Consider the following 21593-nt stretch of genomic DNA (forward strand, 5'->3'; position numbering starts at 1 on the left):
CTTCTTTGCTTTAATATAACAAAAAACACAGTAGCCAGAAAAAGCACTAAACAACTTTTCTTTCCCTGATACAGGGAAAAAAAGAGTTCCAAATTACAACATTTCAAGCATGAAAAACTACAAAGTCCATGACATCACGGGAGCAGATCAGCCGGAGTCCTTCCACAGTGTCCTTGAAGCCCAGATAGACGCTCCAGCTCCACTGCTCCTCCTCTTTCTTCGCTGCTAGTCAGCCAGATAAGTCACGTTTTTCTCTTCTCCTTGGGGGTCTATTGTTCTGCTTGCGTGGCTCACCGCGCGTGCTGTTGTAATGTATATTTGCTTGTTTCGTTGAATTGACGTGTGGGCTTGTTTTGACAGATTCCCTGCGGCCGCGGAAGCGTTCTCGCTTCTTACGCGGCCGCCTCCTGTCCTGTATTGTGCCTCAGAGGCACACTAGGGGGCTTCTCCCGTCTCGCTGCTCCTGCGGCGTGCTCGCGGTAGTCTGTGAGGAGCGCTGCAGGAGCAGAGTCCCCGTGAGCCTTGCCCCGCTGCCACACTGTGAACGCCCCAGGTTTCGGGGTCCCTATCTGCCCGTATTTGTTATTATACGCCATCACTATATTGCGGTGAGACCGCGTTGCCGCCTGAGGGCGTTTTTTGCGATTGGACACGCTGTGCACGTTTTCTTGGAACGTGCGAGGTGGCAGCTTGGCCCGCTCACTGCTGTGAGGGCCACGCGCATTCGGGGTGCGTGTTTCCCTATTTGCTAGCTGGTGGTCGCCTGTCATTGTCAGTCCTACAGGCTGCCCACATTGCCCTTCTAGAAACGGGCGTTTGCTCTGGTGTGAGGGGTTGCGCCCTCTGGTGTGTTTGGTTAGCATTGCTGATTTGGGAAAAAGAGCATTCTGATAATGGAGGGCTCTTATGAAGAGGAGGAAGTGCACGAGTGCCTTCCATTTGATGATGGCTTCTATGACGCGGTAGATAATTCTATTTACCGTTGCGTCAACGATGTCATGGGGCCCATGGAGCAGCGGTTGACTGACCGCATTATCCAGGAATGCGCTAAGTTAGGCCAAGCCCATCGGGCCAGCTCTGCAATTCCCACATCGTCCTCTGCGGCTGCAGAGGAGGTCCCTCCCCCGCCCCCTAAGAAGGTTTGTGTGCAGGACGGTACTGAGGAGGCGCAGGGGGTTGACAAGGACGCCTTTGAGCGGTTGCGCTCTGCTTTCTGGCTCGAGGGTCCTCTGCTCCCCCGGTGCCTTCATCGTCCGTGGTGCCCGTGGAATATTCCCCCCCTCCTTCTCCGGTCCCGGATGGGGATTCGTCGGACACGGATGACGATGATGGGTCCTCGCGGTCCTGGAGACCGGCCAGTTCTTCTGTGACACTGTCTCAGGATGCTTCAGGTATGCTGGACCCGGATGAGATTGTTCATCCGCACTCCGCTGCCTGGGCACCGGGGGACATGGTGGCGAAGTTTGTGGCCGGTCACCTCCGCAAGCCACTCAAGGAGGCGCGCGGTTGCTTGAGGGCCGAGTGCCCTCGGCCAACCTTGGAACATAAGGTGGCCTTCACCCCGGAGTTAGATTCGAAGATGGCGACATTTCTCAGCAAGTTTATGAAGGACCCCAGGAAGGGGATAGATCGGTCCTGGCGGTCCTGTCAGGACAAGTTGCTGGAAGTCGTCGGGCCACTTACTAAGATTCTAGACATGGCTGAGGAGGCCACGGTGACAGGTTCTGGTATTTCACCAGAGGTTCTTTCGAATTCGGCCCAGCAGGCGGTTGTTTTTGTGGGGAATGTGAATTGCGCAATCTCCACGGAACGTCGTTGCTCTCCTTTTGATCAAGCTGGACACGAAGCTTGGTGATCTGGCTTCGGCGGGGGCGGGGCCCGTGGTGGAGGGAGGCCTTTTTGGGGATCCCTTCGTCAAGGAATTAGGCAAGTTTGTGTCCACCTTTACGTCTCTGGACAAAGCGCAGTCTAATATAAAGAGGGTGTTCCAGAGTCATTTTTCCCAAGGGGCCGGAGGTGGGAGGGGCTGCTCGCTCAGCCGGGGAGGCCACCAGCAGCAACACACCAACAAGGGGCAAGGCTCCAGTCGAGGACAATATAATTCCTCAGTCAATTGTACAGAATTCTACCCCACCCGTGGGCAACGTTTCAGAGGCCGAGGAGGCTTCAGGGCCGATTCCGGTGGAGGCAACAACAGTAAGTGTCCATCCGCCACGCATCTGCGTATTGGGGGATTTCCGGGAGGTTTGGGAGGCTCTGACCTCTGATGCATGGGTCTTGCAGACCGTCTGCGGGTTCCACATCGAGTTCTACGACACTCTGTGTCAACCAATACCTCCACATCCAATCGTGTTTTCAGAGGAAGATGCCAGGTTGATTCAGAAAAGGGGGTGGTGATGAACAGAGTGCCTGAATTAAGCAGACCACTCTTACCCAGTCCAAAGATCAGGGCTTGATCCATCACCGTTTTTTAGCTCACTGCACCATCCCAGCTCAGAACTTGGCTATATGCAAATTAGTCTGTTCCTGTCCCAGTGCATGATGGGAACAGGGCAAACCAAACTACCAAGCCAATTCTTGTACTGGGAAGGAAACAAGCTTCCGGGGACCGGTTTCTGCCATTTCAGGCGTCGTCGGCCCGGCTTGCTTGAATCCTGATGGTGCAATGAGCAAGGGACTCACATCTGAGTATACCCTTCCACGCTTATGGTGGACAAAATGATTCAGAAAAGGGGGTGGTGATGAACAGAGTGCCTGAATTAAGCAGACCACTCTTACCCAGTCCAAAGATCAGGGCTTGATCCATCACCGTTTTTTAGCTCACTGCACCATCCCAGCTCAGAACTTGGCTATATGCAAATTAGTCTGTTCCTGTCCCAGTGCATGATGGGAACAGGGCAAACCAAAGTACCAAGCCAATTCTTGTACTGGGAAGGAAACAAGCTTCCGGGGACCGGTTTCTGCCATTTCAGGCGTCGTCGGCCCGGCTTGCTTGAATCCTGATGGTGCAATGAGCAAGGGACTCACATCTGAGTATACCCTTCCACGCTTATGGTGGACAAAATGATTCAGAAAAGGGGGTGGTGACGAACAGAGTGCCTGAATTAAGCAGACCACTCTTACCCAGTCCAAAGATCAGGGCTTGATCCATCACCGTTTTTTCGCTCACTGCACCATCCCAGCTCAGAACTTGGCTATATGCAAATTAGTCTGTTCCTGTCCCAGTGCATGATGGGAACAGGGCAAACCAAACTACCAAGCCAATTCTTGTACTGGGAAGGAAACAAGCTTCCGGGGACCGGTTTCTGCCATTTCAGGCGTCGTCGGCCCGGCTTGCTTGAATCCTGATGGTGCAATGAGCAAGGGACTCACATCTGAGTATACCCTTCCACGCTTATGGTGGACAAAATGATTCAGAAAAGGGGGTGGTGATGAACAGAGTGCCTGAATTAAGCAGACCACTCTTACCCAGTCCAAAGATCAGGGCTTGATCCATCACCGTTTTTTAGCTCACTGCACCATCCCAGCTCAGAACTTGGCTATATGCAAATTAGTCTGTTCCTGTCCCAGTGCATGATGGGAACAGGGCAAACCAAACTACCAAGCCAATTCTTGTACTGGGAAGGAAACAAGCTTCCGGGGACCGGTTTCTGCCATTTCAGGCGTCGTCGGCCCGGCTTGCTTGAATCCTGATGGTGCAATGAGCAAGGGACTCACATCTGAGTATACCCTTCCACGCTTATGGTGGACAAAATGATTCAGAAAAGGGGGTGGTGATGAACAGAGTGCCTGAATTAAGCAGACCACTCTTACCCAGTCCAAAGATCAGGGCTTGATCCATCACCGTTTTTTAGCTCACTGCACCATCCCAGCTCAGAACTTGGCTATATGCAAATTAGTCTGTTCCTGTCCCAGTGCATGATGGGAACAGGGCAAACCAAACTACCAAGCCAATTCTTGTACTGGGAAGGAAACAAGCTTCCGGGGACCGGTTTCTGCCATTTGAGGCGTCGTCGGCCCGGCTTGCTTGAATCCTGATGGTGCAATAAGCAAGGGACTCACATCTGAGTATACCCTTCCACGCTTATGGTGGACAAAATGATTCAGAAAAGGGGGTGGTGATGAACAGAGTGCCTGAATTAAGCAGACCACTCTTACCCAGTCCAAAGATCAGGGCTTGATCCATCACCGTTTTTTAGCTCACTGCACCATCCCAGCTCAGAACTTGGCTATATGCAAATTAGTCTTTTCCTGTCCCAGTGCATGATGGGAACAGGGCAAACCAAACTACCAAGCCAATTCTTGTACTGGGAAGGAAACAAGCTTCCGGGGACCGGTTTCTGCCATTTCAGGCGTCGTCGGCCCGGCTTGCTTGAATCCTGATGGTGCAATGAGCAAGGGACTCACATCTGAGTATACCCTTCCACGCTTATGGTGGACAAAATGATTCAGAAAAGGGGGTGGTGATGAACAGAGTGCCTGAATTAAGCAGACCACTCTTACCCAGTCCAAAGATCAGGGCTTGATCCATCACCGTTTTTTAGCTCACTGCACCATCCCAGCTCAGAACTTGGCTATATGCAAATTAGTCTGTTCCTGTCCCAGTGCATGATGGGAACAGGGCAAACCAAACTACCAAGCCAATTCTTGTACTGGGAAGGAAACAAGCTTCCGGGGACCGGTTTCTGCCATTTCAGGCGTCGTCGGCCCGGCTTGCTTGAATCCTGATGGTGCAATGAGCAAGGGACTCACATCTGAGTATACCCTTCCACGCTTATGGTGGACAAAATGATTCAGAAAAGGGGGTGGTGATGAACAGAGTGCCTGAATTAAGCAGACCACTCTTACCAAGTCCAAAGATCAGGGCTTGATCCATCACCGTTTATTAGCTCACTGCACCATCCCAGCTCAGAACTTGGCTATATGCAAATTAGTCTGTTCCTGTCCCAGTGCATGATGGGAACAGGGCAAACCAAACTACCAAGCCAATTCTTGTACTGGGAAGGAAACAAGCTTCCGGGGACCGGTTTCTGCCATTTCAGGCGTCGTCGGCCCGGCTTGCTTGAATCCTGATGGTGCAATGAGCAAGGGACTCACATCTGAGTATACCCTTCCACGCTTATGGTGGACAAAATGATTCAGAAAAGGGGGTGGTGATGAACAGAGTGCCTGAATTAAGCAGACCACTCTTACCCAGTCCAAAGATCAACGAGGAGGTGTCGGATCTCCTTCAAAAAGGGGCCATTTGTCGTTCAGAGTTACATCCTCATGGGTTCCTAAGCAATCTTTTCCTCGTGGACAAGACAGAAGGGGGACGCCGTCCTGTGATCAACCTGAAGGAGTTCAATGGGTGGTTGGTCTACAGACACTTCAAGATGGAGGGGATCCATCTGCTCAGGGACGTCCTTCTTCCAGGTGACTGGTTGGTCCGTCTGGATTTGAAAGATGCTTATCTGATCGTCCCCATTCATCCCCCACATCGCAGGTTCCTTCAGTTCCATTGGCAGGACCAAATCTTCGAGTTTACTGCTCTTCCGTTCGGCCTGGCCTCCGCCCCATGGTGTTTCACCAAGGTTCTCCACCGGTGGTAGAGTTTTTGCGGGGTCAGGGCGTTCGTCTCATAGTCTATCTCAACGACATGTTATTGATGGCTGAGTGCCCGTCGAGGCTACATCTTCAGCTGCGGCAGACAGTCTCTCTTCTCCAGGATCTGGGTTTCGTGGTCAACGGCCAAAAGTCCGTCCTGTGCCCAACCCAATCTCTGATTTTTCTCGGTTTCGTCATAGACTCAGTGAAAGCCACGTTGAGTCTGTCGGCTCGCAAGATGGCAAAGATTCATCACGAGTTGCGCCAAACCATTTCCAAAACCCGGACTTCTCTCAGGCAGATTGCCCGGCAGGTAGGGCTTCTTTCGTCTTCCATTCAGGCAATCTTCCCGGGTCCCCTGCATTACAGGGCAATGCAGCGTCTGAAGGGTTATCACCTTCGGCTGGGTTTCTTCCACGATCAGTCTGTGCCTCTATCAGTGGAGGCCAAGGAGGAGATGTGAAGTAGTGTGGCTCACTGGTTAGAGGCGGCAGACCCGAGAGCAGAGGACGGCCCAGGACCAGGGTTCGATTCCCGGCGCGGCAGGTTTCTGGACCAGGGTCAGCGGACTCGATAATTCTCTCGCCTCGGTGCCCACTCTGATCAGCGTTCACACTCGGCAACTCTGGGCATTAGCTTGCCTCATCTTCACTAACGGCCCCACCAGACCGCCGGGGATGCCTGGTCTCACCCTGGAGATACCCATTAAGGGACCATCTCTCAGGGAAGCCAGGAAGGGTTTCGCAGCGGTCGAAGCGCCTTGGGACCCTACGGGTAAGTAGTGCGCTATATAAATGCCTATACATTTACATTTTACATTTACAGATGTCTTGGTGGTTGACTCACATGAAGGCCTGGAACGACCGAGCAATTTTTGGTTTAGTTCCCGACCTGGTCATAGAGTCCGACGCCAGCAGAGCGGGCTGGGGCACCCGTTGTGGAGATGTCTCCACAGGTGGCATGTGGTCGTTAGAAGAACAGTCTCTTCATATCAATTGCCTGGAGCTCTTGGCGGGGTCATTCACAGTTCGGTGTTGGACCAGGGACCGAGTGTCGTCGTGTGTCCTTCTGAAAATGGACAATGTCTCAGCGGTCTGTTATGTCAATCATCTGGGGGGCACGCGCTCTCGAGCGCTAGCGAACCTGGCGAAGGAGTTTTAGAACTATTGCCTCTCGCACCATATCTCTGTCACGGCGGAACACTTGCCGGGGCAAGCCAACCAGGTAGCAGATTGGCACTCCCGTCACCTGAGGGACTCGAGTCTGTGGAAACTGGACAGGCAGGTGTTCCAGTGGTTGGGCGATGCGTGGGGTCCCTTCTCGGTGGATCTGTTTGCGTCATGCCTGGACTACCAGGTTGCCCGGTTTTTCAGTTGGAGGCCAGATCCACTAGCAGAAGCAACGGACGCCTTTCTCCAGGAATGGGCGCCGGAACGGGGGTTTGCGTTTCTTGCCGTTTCCAATGATTGTGCGCGCAGCGGCCCAGGTGCGCCGGCAGAAGGCATCTGTGGTGATGGTGATGCCGTTTTGGAGAGCTCAAGTGTGGTTTACAGTTCTTCTGGAACTTTCTTGGGATTTTCCAATCCTACTCCCCCACTTTCCTCAGATTCTTCTGAATCCGAGCGGAGATCGCCATCAGTTGGTGCTGCAAGGGTCTCTCCGCCTCATGGCATGGCGGCTTTCCGGTGACGTTGGTCACTCCCGGGCCTTTCGGGTTCGGCTAAGGTCCTTTTGTCCAAGGCCTGGGCAGACACCACTTCCAAGAGGTACCTTTCAGCATGGTCTAAGTGGGTTTGTTGGTGTCTTCAACGGGGTCTGGATCCCGTGGTCGCGGGTGTCGTTCCCGTCTTGAATTACCTGGCAGAGTTGGTTACGGACGGGATGGCGTATCGTTCGGTCGGCTATCTCGGCAGCTCATTGTCCGGTGGACGGGGCCCCGATTGGCACGCATCCTTTTGTGTGCAGGCTTTTACGGGGTGTCCGGTTATCTTTACCGCCGGAACCACGATATTCTTTGTTATGGGATGTTAACGTGGTGCTGAATCTTTTCCTGTCTTGGCAGGTGAACAAATACCTATCACTTAAAGAGCTGTCAGCTAAGTTGGCTATGCTCTTGTGTCTGGTCTCTTGCCGGAGGGTTTTGGATGTCCGCGCGTTGGATATTTCTGCTTGGGTTTTTTCCCCGGATGGGGTGACTTTTACGTTAGGACGACAAACTAAAACTTTGTCTCAAATAATTTCATATCCAGCCTTCTCAGACGTTCCTAAGTTGTGTGTAGTGTAGTGCCTTAAGGCCTATGAGGATATGACACAAGACCTTCGCCCTCCAGGCGAAAGACAACTCTTGATTGCCCTGCGGAAGCCTCATAAAGCTGAGTCCTCCCCCACTATTGCTAGGTGGGTAAGATGGATCATGCAGGAGGCGGGCATTAATACAAAGCAGTTTGGTGCACATTCGGCAAGAGGGGCCATGGCTTCTACAGCTTTCGCTCCTGGGGCGAGACTGGAGGATTTGATGCGATCAGCGGACTGGTCCTCTGATTCCACTTTTAAACGGTTTTATTTTAAACCGGTGGTGGATGTGGCGCGTTTGATGGTAAGTAAGCTTTAAACTAACATAATCAGAGCCTCCGGTCCTGCCATAGAATCGAAATTTGCCTACCTATAAGTGACGGTAGGTTTCAATTCTATTAAAGACTCGGAGTCGAGGATTATCCCTCCCGCGGCACTTTGGTGCGAAACCTCCCGTATGGGCGTAAGTAATCTCTTCCTGATCATTTCTGGATGACAGTGTTGCGATATTCTTCTGGTAATGTGGTTTCTTGATTGACTGTCGTCACGCAGTTCGGTAGGTTTGACACTATTTTCCCATTACAGGGAATACTGGTGCGAAGCAAGACCAATGAGGTTATCAGGTAGCAGGTCGAAGAAAGAGGAGAAGCAGTAGAGTTGGAGCGTCTATCTGGGCTTCAAGGACACTGTGGAAGGACTCCGGCTGATCTGCGTCCATGATGTCAAGGACTTTGTAGTTTTTCATGCTTGAAATGTCATTTGGAACTGTTTTTCCCTTGCTCTGGGAAAGGAAAGTTGTTTGGTGCTTTTTCTGGCTGCTGTGTTTTTTGTTATAAGAAAGCGATGAAGGAAAAAGCATAATCCAATAGAATTGAAACTTACCGTCACTATAGCTAGGCAAATTTCGATTCATGATTAGATGACAGCGAGAATGACACATGGGCCGAGTGTGATTCCTGAACAAGGCAGGGGCCGAGTGTGATTCCTGAACGTGGCAGTGGCAGAGTGTGATTCCTGAATGCGGCAGGGGCCGAGTGTGATTCCTGAACGCGGCGGGGGCCGAGTGTGATTCCTGAATGCGCCAGAAACCGCGAGTGATTCCCAAACGCGGCAGGGGCCGAGTGTGAATCCTGAACGCGGCAGGGGCCGCGAGTGATTCCCAAACAAGCCAGAGACCGCAAGTGATTCCCAAATGCGGCAGGGGCCGTGAGTGATTCCCGAGTGTGATTCTTGAACGCGGCAGGGGCCGCAAGTGATTCCAGAACGCGGCAGGGGCCACGAGGGCATTACTTGAACGCGGCAGGAGCCACTAAAATTCTCATAAGCGGCAGGAGCCGCAAGGGCACTTCTTGAATGCCGCAGGAGCTGCAAGCACATTATCTGAAGCGGCAGTAGCCGCCAGTGTTCTTTTTACCTTCCATTGAGGTGCACGGCCGGATCCGGCAGCCTCGGCGCTTGTGGCTATTATACCGTGCTTTCAATCTTTCACATGGAGTCCCTTAGTTCGTCTTTGGCACTCTGAGCTAGTTGAGCGCGGAACTGGAGAAACTCGGGCAGAAGTGGGAGATCACTGATAGATTACTGACACAGCCCCGAGCACATCTTTTGCAGCAGGCACTGCCCAGGTTCCTTTTCTGCACTTTTGATCATTGGAGACCGATGAACAATGAACAATGAACCCTGAACGCCGAACGGGAAAACTCGGCTCTGGCGGTCTGTAGCGCCGGAATTTCACAGTTCCTTGCACCGTAATCACCGTCCTTCACCATCCTTCGACGTGCAGACCCGCTTCAAGGAGAAAACTCACGGAGCAGTGCTGCGCTTGAGATATAGCCGCAAACACAGTCAAGGCTGAACTTCTGCTGGCGCTGTTATCTTTGGGCGGTAAAAAGCTCTTAGAACTCTTAGAAGTCCAAGCCAAGCACGGAACTGGCTGACAGCAAGCTGAGCACGAGGTATCAGCGAAGAGGAATCAGCCTCTCTTTTGTCTGTCCCATCTCTGCCTGCTGCCACAAAACTCCACCAGCTGCATCCTGCATTCACCCCTGGTGGGATGAGGGTTCCAGGGGTAACATCACTTTACCTGCGCGACAGACTTTAATCTGTACCGAGCTGAGTAAGTTTCAAGCAAACTGTGACTGTATTAGCTTAAATGAATAGTCGCAAAGTGGGGGTGGGCTCAGGGGTGGCAGGGACCCTAGACGCGTTCCTTGTGTGCCCTGAGTCTGCCCTGATGCACGAGATTGCATTAACCGAACGGAGGTTATCTCTGGACCCGCAATCTCTTTTTGCACGTCAGCCTGATAATTGTACTGTTAACGTTTTGAGTAATGGCCCAGAAACACCTATCGTCCCTCGACCGACTGATACCACTGCTTGCTCATCGGGCTCTATTAGTAGTAAGAACCCTAATTTGCCGGCCCAGGGCATGAGTCTCAATATCGAGCAAGACCCAGAGACACAGAGTATTGGTGTTAGTACTGGAGGTCAGAAAGCAATGAAATGACCGGATCAGGGAACCAGAAAGAAAAGATGTGTGGCACAGAAACAAAACCAACGAGCAACACATCAAGCTGTTCCCAGAATAACCTCCCCGGTAACGAGCAAGAAAGCCTGCTCTTCTATGGCATAACTCTCTAGCAACGCCACGGTAAAACATGGCGGGACTTGTAATGCTGCTTGGCTAAGTGAGGACGATCTTTGTAAATGTTTGGGGTTACTGATTACTGACCTCCTTGCCCTCATGATACAGAAGTTGGGCAGCATTAAAAAAAGATTAATCTCACTTGAAAGGCTAGCAGCCTCACCTCAATTAGCTAGCTCTGTTGTCCGTGATGATAATAACGGCAAGGGTGCAGGGCCTATGCTCTTTAGAGGGATTGGTGCCAGGGATAAGGGTATAGCCACTACAACTTATTGCCCAAATTCTAAATGTAGTCAGACCTGTAGCCAAGCCACGACAACCCAATTGCCCTCTAACTCAAGCATTGATCCTTTGATAAGTCCCCACACTCAGCCAACTCAGACGGACCGAGGTCATAATTTCCTGTTGATTCGGCCTGTAACATCACAAAACCCTGTCACGTACAATATGGGGGGGGAGAGCTCAGGGGAACACGAAAGTAGATCTAGGTTCTGTTCCACACAAGCAGTGTAGGGTATATGAAGCCCCACCCAATATGGTCCTAAATCTTCCCCCTGAGGCGACCCCGTATACAGTGGTCTTAGCAAATGTCCCTCCTGTGCTTGGCAATGATTTTGAACACTGGTCAACTTTACGCAATAAAGCTTGTCACTTTCTTAATACTAGAACAGGGCTAAACAATGCTCTTTTTAGTGAATTTAAAATGGCCAGAAGTGTCTCATGGGTAGGTAAGTCAAATAAACAATTGCAAGGAGACTGCATCGTCCTATCAATTAGATCTCCAAATTTAGTACGGCACATTCTTGATAAAGCAGGAACCGGGGAGATAAATGTAAAGGGTATTAATATCCTCCCTCTAGGGTTTTTTTTATAACCCCATGACTAATGAACAATCCTATCTCCATAAGCCTTTATATTCTAATAGCAGTTCTTCTCGCTACATCGTGCCAACCAGCAATCATTTTGAAGTATTTGAGTCCTTAGATGCAATTGATTGACTAACTGATCAAGATTTTAGTGTATTGAATATAGAGTACTTGCCCTCCCTAGCCCAACGATCTATATGCAATACGCTCGAACCATCTATCCCTGATGACGATGTTAATCCTCCCAATGTAGAGAGTGGGCTTAACTGTGACACCATTCTCAGTCATGGAGCATCTCGGAAAGGGTCGTCAGACAGTGACCACAATCATTTATTACAGCCCTGTGACAACCAGTTAACTATATTAGAAGGAGTCATAAGTGTAAAAGTTATGCAACCTGTAATGTGCATTGATAACTACCTTGCTTCGTCAAAATTACCAACGTATATCAAGGACAACATAGGAGAGGAAACCCTCTGCAAACTCGTCTCGTGGAATATAGCAGGATTAAACCAAAAATGAACAAATCCAATTTGGTGTGATTTCATTGAAAGTTATGATATTCTCTGCCTCCAAGAGACATGGGCTAGAGATCCACTACATATCAACGGGTATAGAACTGTACATACTGAGGCAAGAGATAGTAAAGGAGGTAGACTAAAGGGAGGCCTCTGTACATATATTGCAAACACTTTGAATTTTAGTAAAATTGAATCCAGGCTAGATAACGCATTTTTCCAAATCATTAATATTAAGATAGAGGGCAAGCGATCAATAATTCTGATTAATTTGTATAATAACATTCACATGTCTAATGTAGAAGCAGTTTTTAATGAGTTAATAACTGACGTCCAATCTCTATGGCACAAAAGTGTCTCTGACACTAGGATCCTTTTCTTAGGAGATTTTAATTGTGGTTTATGTTCTATTGTTGATTCAAATGTGTGTGAATTTGATGTGGAGGAAGGGCTCAGTTGCACGCATTTTACTCATTCAAAAGTCGGGGAGCGGTTAAATGAGATGTTATGCACCCTGGACTTAGGCTTTGTAAATGGAATGTGCCTGGAACCAGTACCCATGGGGTATACTTTTAGTGGGCGGGCCTATATTCTACAATTGATTTTTTGCTGTTGTCAAACCACTATGCCGCTCAAGTTAACTCGTTTTACGTTTGAGACATATCATTGAGTTACCACTTCCCACTGTGCGCAACATTTAAAGGATGTTTAAACAGTTCAAAAAGGGGTAAAAGTGCTCCACTCCCTTTGGAGTCACTGGCACTAGACAGAAGAAAACAAGTTACTTACCTGTAACTTTGGTTCCCCAGTATTGGTAACTTTCATAGATTCCCATGCTTTTGTATCATTCCCCGTCGTCGGAATGGGAGTCTCGGTAATAACAAAATACCATAGTAGTAGGTACAAAAGAGAGAAAAGGCCTAGGCCTCATTCCCTTTTGTAGCATATCAGCCTCTTTTTGTAAAAGAGACCAAACATTAGGCATCAGCCAATCAGAAGAGCCTCACCCCTGGAACCTTCCTGAAGGAATCTCAGAGCCTCAGATTTTCGTAGCCGTTGTGTGCTAGACACCCTACTTGCTGAAGGCTGAGCTTTCCCCGGGGAGGTGGGTGGGCGCATGGGAATCTATGAAAGTTACCAATACTGGGGAACCAAAGTTACAGGTAAGTAACTTGTTTTCTTGCCCCAGTATTGGAACTTTCATAGATTCCCATGCTTTTGTATCAGAATAGCAAGCAGTAAACCATCATAAACACATTTTGTAAATAAGTACTGTAAATCATCACAAATGAAATAACAAAATGTGTTACCACTGGAAGGTGGGATAGAAAGGAAAGCTCACCAATCACTGGAAGAGGTTCCTCAGGACAGCCTGGCCCACTGCTGCATCATCCTGCTGCAATGACTCTAAGCAGTAATGCTTAGTGAAAGTGTGTACGCTGCTCCAGGTAGCAGCCCTGCAAATGTCTTTTATAGGCACCCCCGCGAAGAGGGCCGTTGAGGATGCCACTGATCTCGTTGAGTGAGCACGTATCCTGCCCACCAGAGGTTTTCCTGCTATGTTGTGGCAATGCAGAATAGCACTTGAAATCCATCTGGAGATCCCCTGTTTGGACAGAGGGAGACCTTTGCTTGGACCACCAATGGCGATGAACAGTTGCGAAGTCTTTCTAAATTCCTTGGTCCGGTCCAAGTAGAATTTAAGACATCGTTGTAAATCCAGAGTGTGCAGTGACTTCTCCGCTGGAGTGACTGGGTTTGGAAAAAATGTCTTTAGAATCACTGGTTCGTTCAAGTGAAAGTCTGTAGGAACTTTAGGAATGAATCTTGGGTTCGTCCGCAAGATGACCGTGTTCTTCTTGAACCGTAAAAACGGTTCCTGGATAGTAAGGGCCTGCAACTCTCCCACTCGCCTAGCCGATGTCAGGGCTAAAAGTAGGGCTAATTTCCATGACAAATATTTCAGGTCTGAGCGGTGAATCGGCTCAAATGGTTTCTTCATCAGTTGAGTCAGGACCAAGTTCAAATGCCAAGTTGGAGGAGGAGGCCTCACTGGTGGATAAACCCTGAACAGGCCTTTGAGAAATTGCTTGACAATTCTTGAAGACCACAATGAAGGACCAGAGTCAGCTCTCCTGAATCTGGAAAGTGCCGCCAAATGGACCTTGATCGTAGAATGGGTCAGATTAGACTTTGCTAGCGAGAGTAGGTAAGGCAAGATCTGATGAGGTTTTGACGTAAAAGGATCAACCTTTTCCTTCCTACACCAAATACAAAACCTTTTCCATTTTAATCTGTATGTCTTGTTTGTTGAAGGTGCTCTTGCCTGGGAAAGGATGTCCTTGATCTCCTTAGAAAGAGGGACATTCATGAATTCTCGCTGGTCAGGAGCCATGCAGTCAGGTGTAATGATCTTGGGTCTGGATGCCAAACCTGTCCTCCGGACATGGTCAGAAGATCCGGAAACTCCTCCAGCCGCAATGGAGGGACTAGTGACAGCAGATGTAGTTCCGTGCACCAAAATTGTCGCGGCCATGCTGGAGCTATTAGGATCATTTTGCATGGTTCTGTTTTCATCTTCCTGATGAGGCGTGGAATCAGGGGAATTGGCGGAAACGCATAGAGAAACTGCCCTGTCCAGGCTAACGACAGGGCATTGCCCAATGAGCCTTGATGGTGGAACCTGCTGGCGTATGACTCGCACTTCTTGTTGGTTGGAGTTGCAAACAGGTCCACCTCCGGTGTGCCCCATGTCTGAAGTAGTAGATCCAGAACCTGCTGTTTTAGTTCCCACTCGTGACTGACTGAGGATAATCTGCTCAACCGGTCGGCGTTTTCGTTCAGCACTCCTGGTAAGTGCTCCGCCTTTAGTGAAATTCTCTGAAGAATTGACCATTCCCCATATCTGTTGAGCTTCCCGCGACAGGAGGAGTGATCTCGTTCCTCCCTCCTTGTTCACATAATGCATAGCTGTGGTGTTGTCCATTCTGATGAGCACTTGTGAACCCTGGAGCCGCGGAAGAAAAGCTTGAAGAGCTAGCCTGATCGCTCTCAGCTCCAATAGATTGATATGCAGTCTTTGCTCGCAAGGAGGCCAATGGCCTCTGACCTGCAGGTCCTGCATCACTGCGCCCCATCCCTCCAATGACGCATCCGTCGTTAGTATTTGAGGCGATGGTATGCTTGCGAAGGATAGACCTTGGCACAAATTGTCTTGATGTGACCACCAAATCACTGCCTCCTTCATCTCCCGAGTGACAACCACCTTGTCCTCGAACGATCCGTGCACTTGTTTCCATTGGAGGTCCAGTTGTTCCTGCAGGGGACGCATCCGAAGTCTGCAATGTGGAATTAAGGGGATGCATGATGACATCACCCCTAGCCGCGACTTGTAACTGCGTACAGAAAGACACCTTTTTACCCGAAGGTTTCGTGCTAATCGTTGCAGTTTCTCTACCCTCTCTTGAGTAGGAAACGCCCTCGAGAGCTTTGAATCTAACACTGCTCCTAGGAACCGTGCTATTCTTGAGGGCATCAGCGTGGATTTTTCTCTGTTCAAAGTGAGCCCCAGATTCTGGAACAGATTGGTGCAAGCCTGCACAGCGTCCTGCGCTAACTTTCTGGACGGGGCCTTCAGTAACCAATCGTCCAGATAAGGGAAGACCTGGAAGTGGCTCCTTCGCAGAAATGCCGCCACCGGTGCCAGCACCTTCGTGAAAATCCTTGGGGCAGAGCGAAGTCCGAACGGCAGAACCCTGAACTGAAAATGGCTCTCTGCTACTGTGAAGCGTAGGAACCTTCTGTGTGCTGGGTGAATCGGGACATGGAAGTACGCGTCCTCTAGATCGAGCGTGGCCATGAAATCCCCCGGACTGATCATCTTCAATATATCCTGTAGGGATACCATCCGGAAGGATAGGGAGACGAGATAGGTATTTAGCTCCCTGAGGTCTAAGATGGGGCGCCATTTCTCCAGCGTCTTTCTTACCAGGAAGAACCTGGAATAGAAACCTTGGCCCTGTTGATTGAAGGGGACCGGCTCTATCGCCCCTTTGCGGAGCATGTGTTGTACCTCGAGCCTTAGGAGACGCAGATGTTTTGATGGAACGGCTGCCGGAGGGGCCTGGGTAGAGGGACTTCCATAAATTCCAAAGTATGTCCTCGCCTTATGATGTTGATCACCCAACGGTCCGATGTTATTTTGGACCAATTGTGAAGGAATTTTGACACCCTGCCTCCAACTGGAGATTTCTTGGAGGAGGGAACAGTAGGCAGAGCCAGGAGGCTGCTATTGGCGCTTGGACGTGTCCTGTCCGCGGGCAACCTGCTTGCCCTTATTGTAAGGCCTCGAATAACCCGAAGATTGGCCTTGCCTTTGCTGGAATGACTGGCGATTCTGCTGGTATCCAGAGCTGTTCGAAGAATAGCGTTGTTGTTGTTGTTGGTGGTATGAACCTCTATAACCACCTCCTCTGCCTCTCGAACCTCTGAAAGGAGATTTGCGATACTGGAGGGTACCTAGAGACCTGGCTGTTTCCGTGTCCTTCTTGATCTCTTGCAGCGTATCGTCTATTAATTTCCCAAATAGGGCTTCGCCATCGAAGGGCAGATCAAGGACCTTGTTCTGAATTTCCGGTCTAAACCAAGTTGCCTTCAGCCACCCATGGCGTCTTAACACTGCCGCTCCTGCTAACGTCCGAAAGGACGTTGTCGCGATGTCCATGGCACAGTCTATAATTTCCATGGAGACCACCTCACCCTCCTGTAAAGCCTTCTTCGCTTCCACCCGTGACTCCGGTGGAAGGAGTTCCAGATATGGGGCTACATCGCACCATAATTGGCGATCATATCATCCTAATATCGCCAAAGCATTGGAGGCACGTATTAGTAGACTAGCCATCGATGAAAACCGTTTGCCCGTGTTATCAAGTCGTCGCCCATCCTTATCAGGAGGGGCCGTTAATGGAGCAGAAGGGTTCCGCGACTTCCTCTGTGCTGCCTGTGAGATGACAGAGTCAGCTTTTGGATGGCCCGTCAGCGCTGCCGGTCCATCATCTGGAGCTTTATACTTCTTATCCAGACGGGGTAGCACTGGGACCACCGTCGCTGGGTTTTTCATCGCCTTCAAACCTTCATCCCACAAATGATCCACAATTGGAATCGATCTTGTCGTTTTGCGGTGTGTTTCTTTGAAGTCATATAAGAAACATTCCGTGGTTTCCGCGGGCATTGCCAGCTTAAATCTGCCAGCTGCCCATTCCATCAGCTGGTGAAAACTGCCGATGTCAGCAGGAGGTGAGTCTACCAAGTCCTGATGAGGTGAAGCTTGGTCCGGGATGATGTAGTCATCATATTCATCCCTATCATGATCCGAGTCTTGGTTACCATCAGATGATTCATCATCATCATCCCCTTCCGGGTCATCAGCTGGCTCTGACGGAGCCTGAGGTGTCGGCCGCTGAGGTTGAGGCGGCATCCGTGCCGGAAGCACCAAAGGGACTACAGATGAGGGGTTTCTGACTGGTGTCGAAGGAGCAGACCTCCGTGGTGTTGGTCTTTCCGCTTTCGACTTATAGTCCTGCAGCATCTTGTGGAGGTCATGCAGGAATGTTGTAGGTACCGAAACCATGTCCTGTGGCACACAGCCCCTAGAATGGGCCACTTGGTGATATTCTCCTTCTCCCTGGTCATATGCCCCATCCGAATCAGTCTCTTGACTCTTGATTAGGAGCTGAGACGGGCTACTGGCATAATCATAAGCATCCTGTCCGTCTTCCTCAGATTCTTCTTGATCCAACAACAAAGTTGACGGTAAAGTGGTCACCTTTCCCGGGGATGTCATTTCCGGAGTGATCCTCGTTAAAGAAATCGTCACTCGCCTCTCCTTAGCCAGTATCGTTGATGGTTCCGTCGACGCCGGAGATATTCTCGTCGACGATATTGGAATCACAGATGTCGTCGTCGTCGACACCGCCGTCGACGAGCCCGCCGACGTTGTAGAAATTGTTGTCGTCGTCGATGCACTCGTCGACGACACCACCGTCGTCGATACCGTCGACGACGCCGTCGTCGTTACTGCCGTCGACGATGATGGTTTCTTCGTCGACGACGTTAATGAAGCCGTCGACGACGTCTTCGTCGACGATGTCGTCGTCGTACCTCTCGTCGACGCTGCCGTCGGCGCTACCTTCATCGACGACGACGAAGCTTTCGTTGACGATTCTCCCGCCGACGAGCCCGTCGACGGGACCAATTGAATTTTGGGTTTCGTTTTCTTCGTCGACGGACCCACCGTCGACGATGTCTTCGTCGTAGAGGACTTAGAACTCCTCTCTGAAGAATGTGAGGAGGGTTTCTTGAAGGCTGGGTCTGTCTTCTCACCCTTAAGAGGCGAAACCAGTTCTGCCTTATCCTTCCCACTGCGGTGGGGAGAGCTTCCTGAACCCCCGCTATCAGACTCTCTGGGGGTCTTTTTTGAAGCCTTTGAGGGGCGCTCAACAGAGAAAGATGCGGAACCTCTACCCCTTTTCACTGACCTTTTTGAGGAAGTAAAAGAAGACGATTCCTCATCATCACTGGAAACTCCATGCTTCCTCTCCTTCTGCCTCTGTAGCCATGTAAGCAGTCTTCCAGCACGATCTCTCAAGGTCTTGGTGGAGAGAGTGCGGCAAATTTTGCAGTCTTCTGCCTTGTGATCTGGATAAAGGCAGTAAATGCAATCCTTGTGTTTGTCCTCCACAAACAGCCTCTTCTTCCCACAGGTGGAACAGGGCTTGAAAAGAGCCTTCTTTTTCTCAAATTCAGACATCCTGATGAAAAGGAGAGACTTCTGAAGTAGAACTGAAGAAATCCTGAAGAAAAAACTGTAGAAATCTACTTGAAAGAGTTGAAAATAGAGCAGAGCTCAATGGAGACTCCCTAGCACAACGTGCGGTAGAAAATCTGAGGCTCTGAGATTCCTTCAGGAAGGTTCCAGGGGTGAGGCTCTTCTGATTGGCTGATGCCTAATGTTTGGTCTCTTTTACAAAAAGAGGCTGATATGCTACAAAAGGGAATGAGGTCTAGGCCTTTTCTCTCTTTTGTACCTACTACTATGGTATTTTGTTATTACCGAGACTCCCATTCCGACGACGGGGAATGATACAAAAGCATGGGAATCAATGAAAGTTCCAATACTGGGGCAACAAATGGTTACACATTGAAATGGGCTATGGTTGATCCTGAACGTGTTCTAAAAATTGTGGTGACCAAGTGCAAAGATGAATTTGATATTTGTACTAGCAATCTAGCTGTCCCAGGTAGCATTTTAGAGGCTTTTGAGTCAATATCAAGCACTGTGAGGGAGGCCCTTTCTGTTCATAAATCAGGAAGGCAAAACAAACGGGTTGGTTTGACACACAAAGTACGAAAGCACACACAAATGCAAAAAATATTCTTTACACTATCCCGGGAGATCGTGAGGCCATTAGGGAGGCAAGGAGAACATATAAACTAGCAATTAAGGGGAGAAGAGACAGCCTGAAAAAGGAAGCCTGGGAGTCTCTACGAACACTATATCCGCACTCACCCAGTTTGCGAAAAGATTAGGATTACGACCACCAGTGGAACTTTTTACAAATTTATCAGTCAAAATGTACTTCCACTGCAAACATACGGGTCTGGAATCTGGGGTATTGCAAATACTAACTCCCTACAACTAGTGGAAAATAATGTTTTAAGATATTTATTGGGGGTACAAAAGGGGATGATAGACGGAGCGTTTGAGCAAATCAAACACTCACCCCCAGTCAACTGATCTGGGTTTAATCCATCACCATTCTTTAGCTCACTCAGCCACCCCAGTTCAGACATGGCTATATGCAAATCAGTCTGACCCTGTGCCTCATGGGAACAGTCCAGCCCGAACTGCCAAGCCATGTCTTCCCTGGACTGGAAACAAGCATCCAGGGACCGGTTTCGGATTCATAATCCTCATCAGCCAGGCTATCTTGAATCCAGTGGCCAAGTGAGCAAGGGACTCACGTCTGAGCATACCCTGCCACACTTAGGGCGAACAAAGCGATACAAAAGGGGATGATGGAAGGAGCGTTTGAGCAAATCAAACACTCACCCCCAGTCAACTGATCTGGGTTTAATCCATCACCATTCTTTTGCTCACTCAGCCACCCCAGTTCAGACATGGCTATATGCAAATCAGTCTGACCCTGTGCCTCATGGGAACAGTCCAGCCCTAACTGCCAAGCCATGTCTTCCCTGGACCAGAAACAAGCATCCTGGGACCGGTTTCGGATTCATAATCCTCATCAGCCAGGCTATCTTGAATCCAGTGGCCAAGTGAGCAAGGGACTCACGTCTGAGCATACCCTGCCACACTTAGGGCGAACAAAGCGATACAAAAGGGGATGATGGACGGAGCGTTTGAGCAAATCAAACACTCACCCCCAGTCAACTGATCTGGGTTTAATCCATCACCATTCTTTAGCTCACTCAGCCACCCCAGTTCAGACATGGCTATATGCAAATCAGTCTGACCCTGTGCCTCATGGGAACAGTCCAGCCCGAACTGCCAAGCCATGTCTTCCCTGGACCGGAAACAAGCATCCTGGGACCGGTTTCGGATTCATAATCCTCATCAGCCAGGCTATCTTGAATCCAGTGGCCAAGTGAGCAAGGGACTCATGTCTGAGCATACCCTGCCACACTTAGGGCGAACAAAGCGATACAAAAGGGGATGATGGACGGAGCGTTTGAGCAAATCAAACACTCACCCCAGTCAACTGATCTGGGTTTAATCCATCACCATTCTTTAGCTCACTCAGCCACCCCATTAACGCCTTAACCGAAGATTTCGAAAACCTGCGGTTCATGACGAGCTCAGCTCGTCATGAGTGTACGAGAGGTGTACCTCATGACGAGCTGAGCTCGTCATGAGCGTCGAAGGGGTTAAGTTACACTGAAAAGCGAACCTTATCCAAAAAGAATCTTTATAGCAGCTTGGGCAATTAGTGTCAGCTCTAGACTCATCATCCAAACAGTAATATTTACTGAATGGTTGGATGGACTCCCCATTGGCTGCTTTGCATACCTGTGCCACTGGGACATTACTTAACCAAGCAGCAGTAGCTACTTTTCTTGTGTTAAAGTACTTCTAGTTCAAACATAACAGGCTTATATTATAACATAAGCAATACTTAAGATTATACATCTGTAAAGGGACTGTTTGGAAGAAGCCATACCAGTGGGAGGGGTGAGGGGAGGTGATAATTAAAGAATTGTTTAGTTTACTTAAGACCCAATTACTGTCCATGTAAAATCTCAAGACTTTCAAATATAAAACAAATTGATAAACTTCACTACAAGGGGGGATTACGAAGAAAATAAACCAGCAGAGGGATCTCTTGGTTAATGTTAGATTCTATGTTTGACAGAAAAGAAAGATATGTTGTGACGAAAAATAATGTAGGGTTCTATTGCAGATAGGGCTTGAATCTTGCATAATCCGCAGAGAGTTGTAATGGGTATTGGGAAGGCTAGCTTCCAAATAAGAGGCTGGAATGACACTTTATATATGGGCTTAAAGGGAGGAGGCATCAGTTTAGAAAGGAGCAAATAGAGCTCTAATGGAGAAGATGACCGCCATCTGGGCAGAAACGTTTTTTTCAGAATCTCTTAAAACTTTTATTACAG

At 49.5% G+C, this 21593-nt stretch overlaps 1 protein-coding gene across 2 annotated transcripts in view; it reads right to left on the reverse strand.

Annotated features, from left to right (window-relative positions):
• Window positions 1-21593, reverse strand: part of HYDIN (HYDIN axonemal central pair apparatus protein) — a 3619565-nt gene that overhangs the window by 1546096 nt on the left and 2051876 nt on the right. The window lies entirely within an intron of this gene.

Source organism: Lissotriton helveticus, chromosome 12 (genome assembly GCF_964261635.1).
Source record: "Lissotriton helveticus chromosome 12, aLisHel1.1, whole genome shotgun sequence".
In the NCBI taxonomy this organism is placed as follows: Eukaryota; Metazoa; Chordata; class Amphibia; order Caudata; family Salamandridae; genus Lissotriton; species Lissotriton helveticus.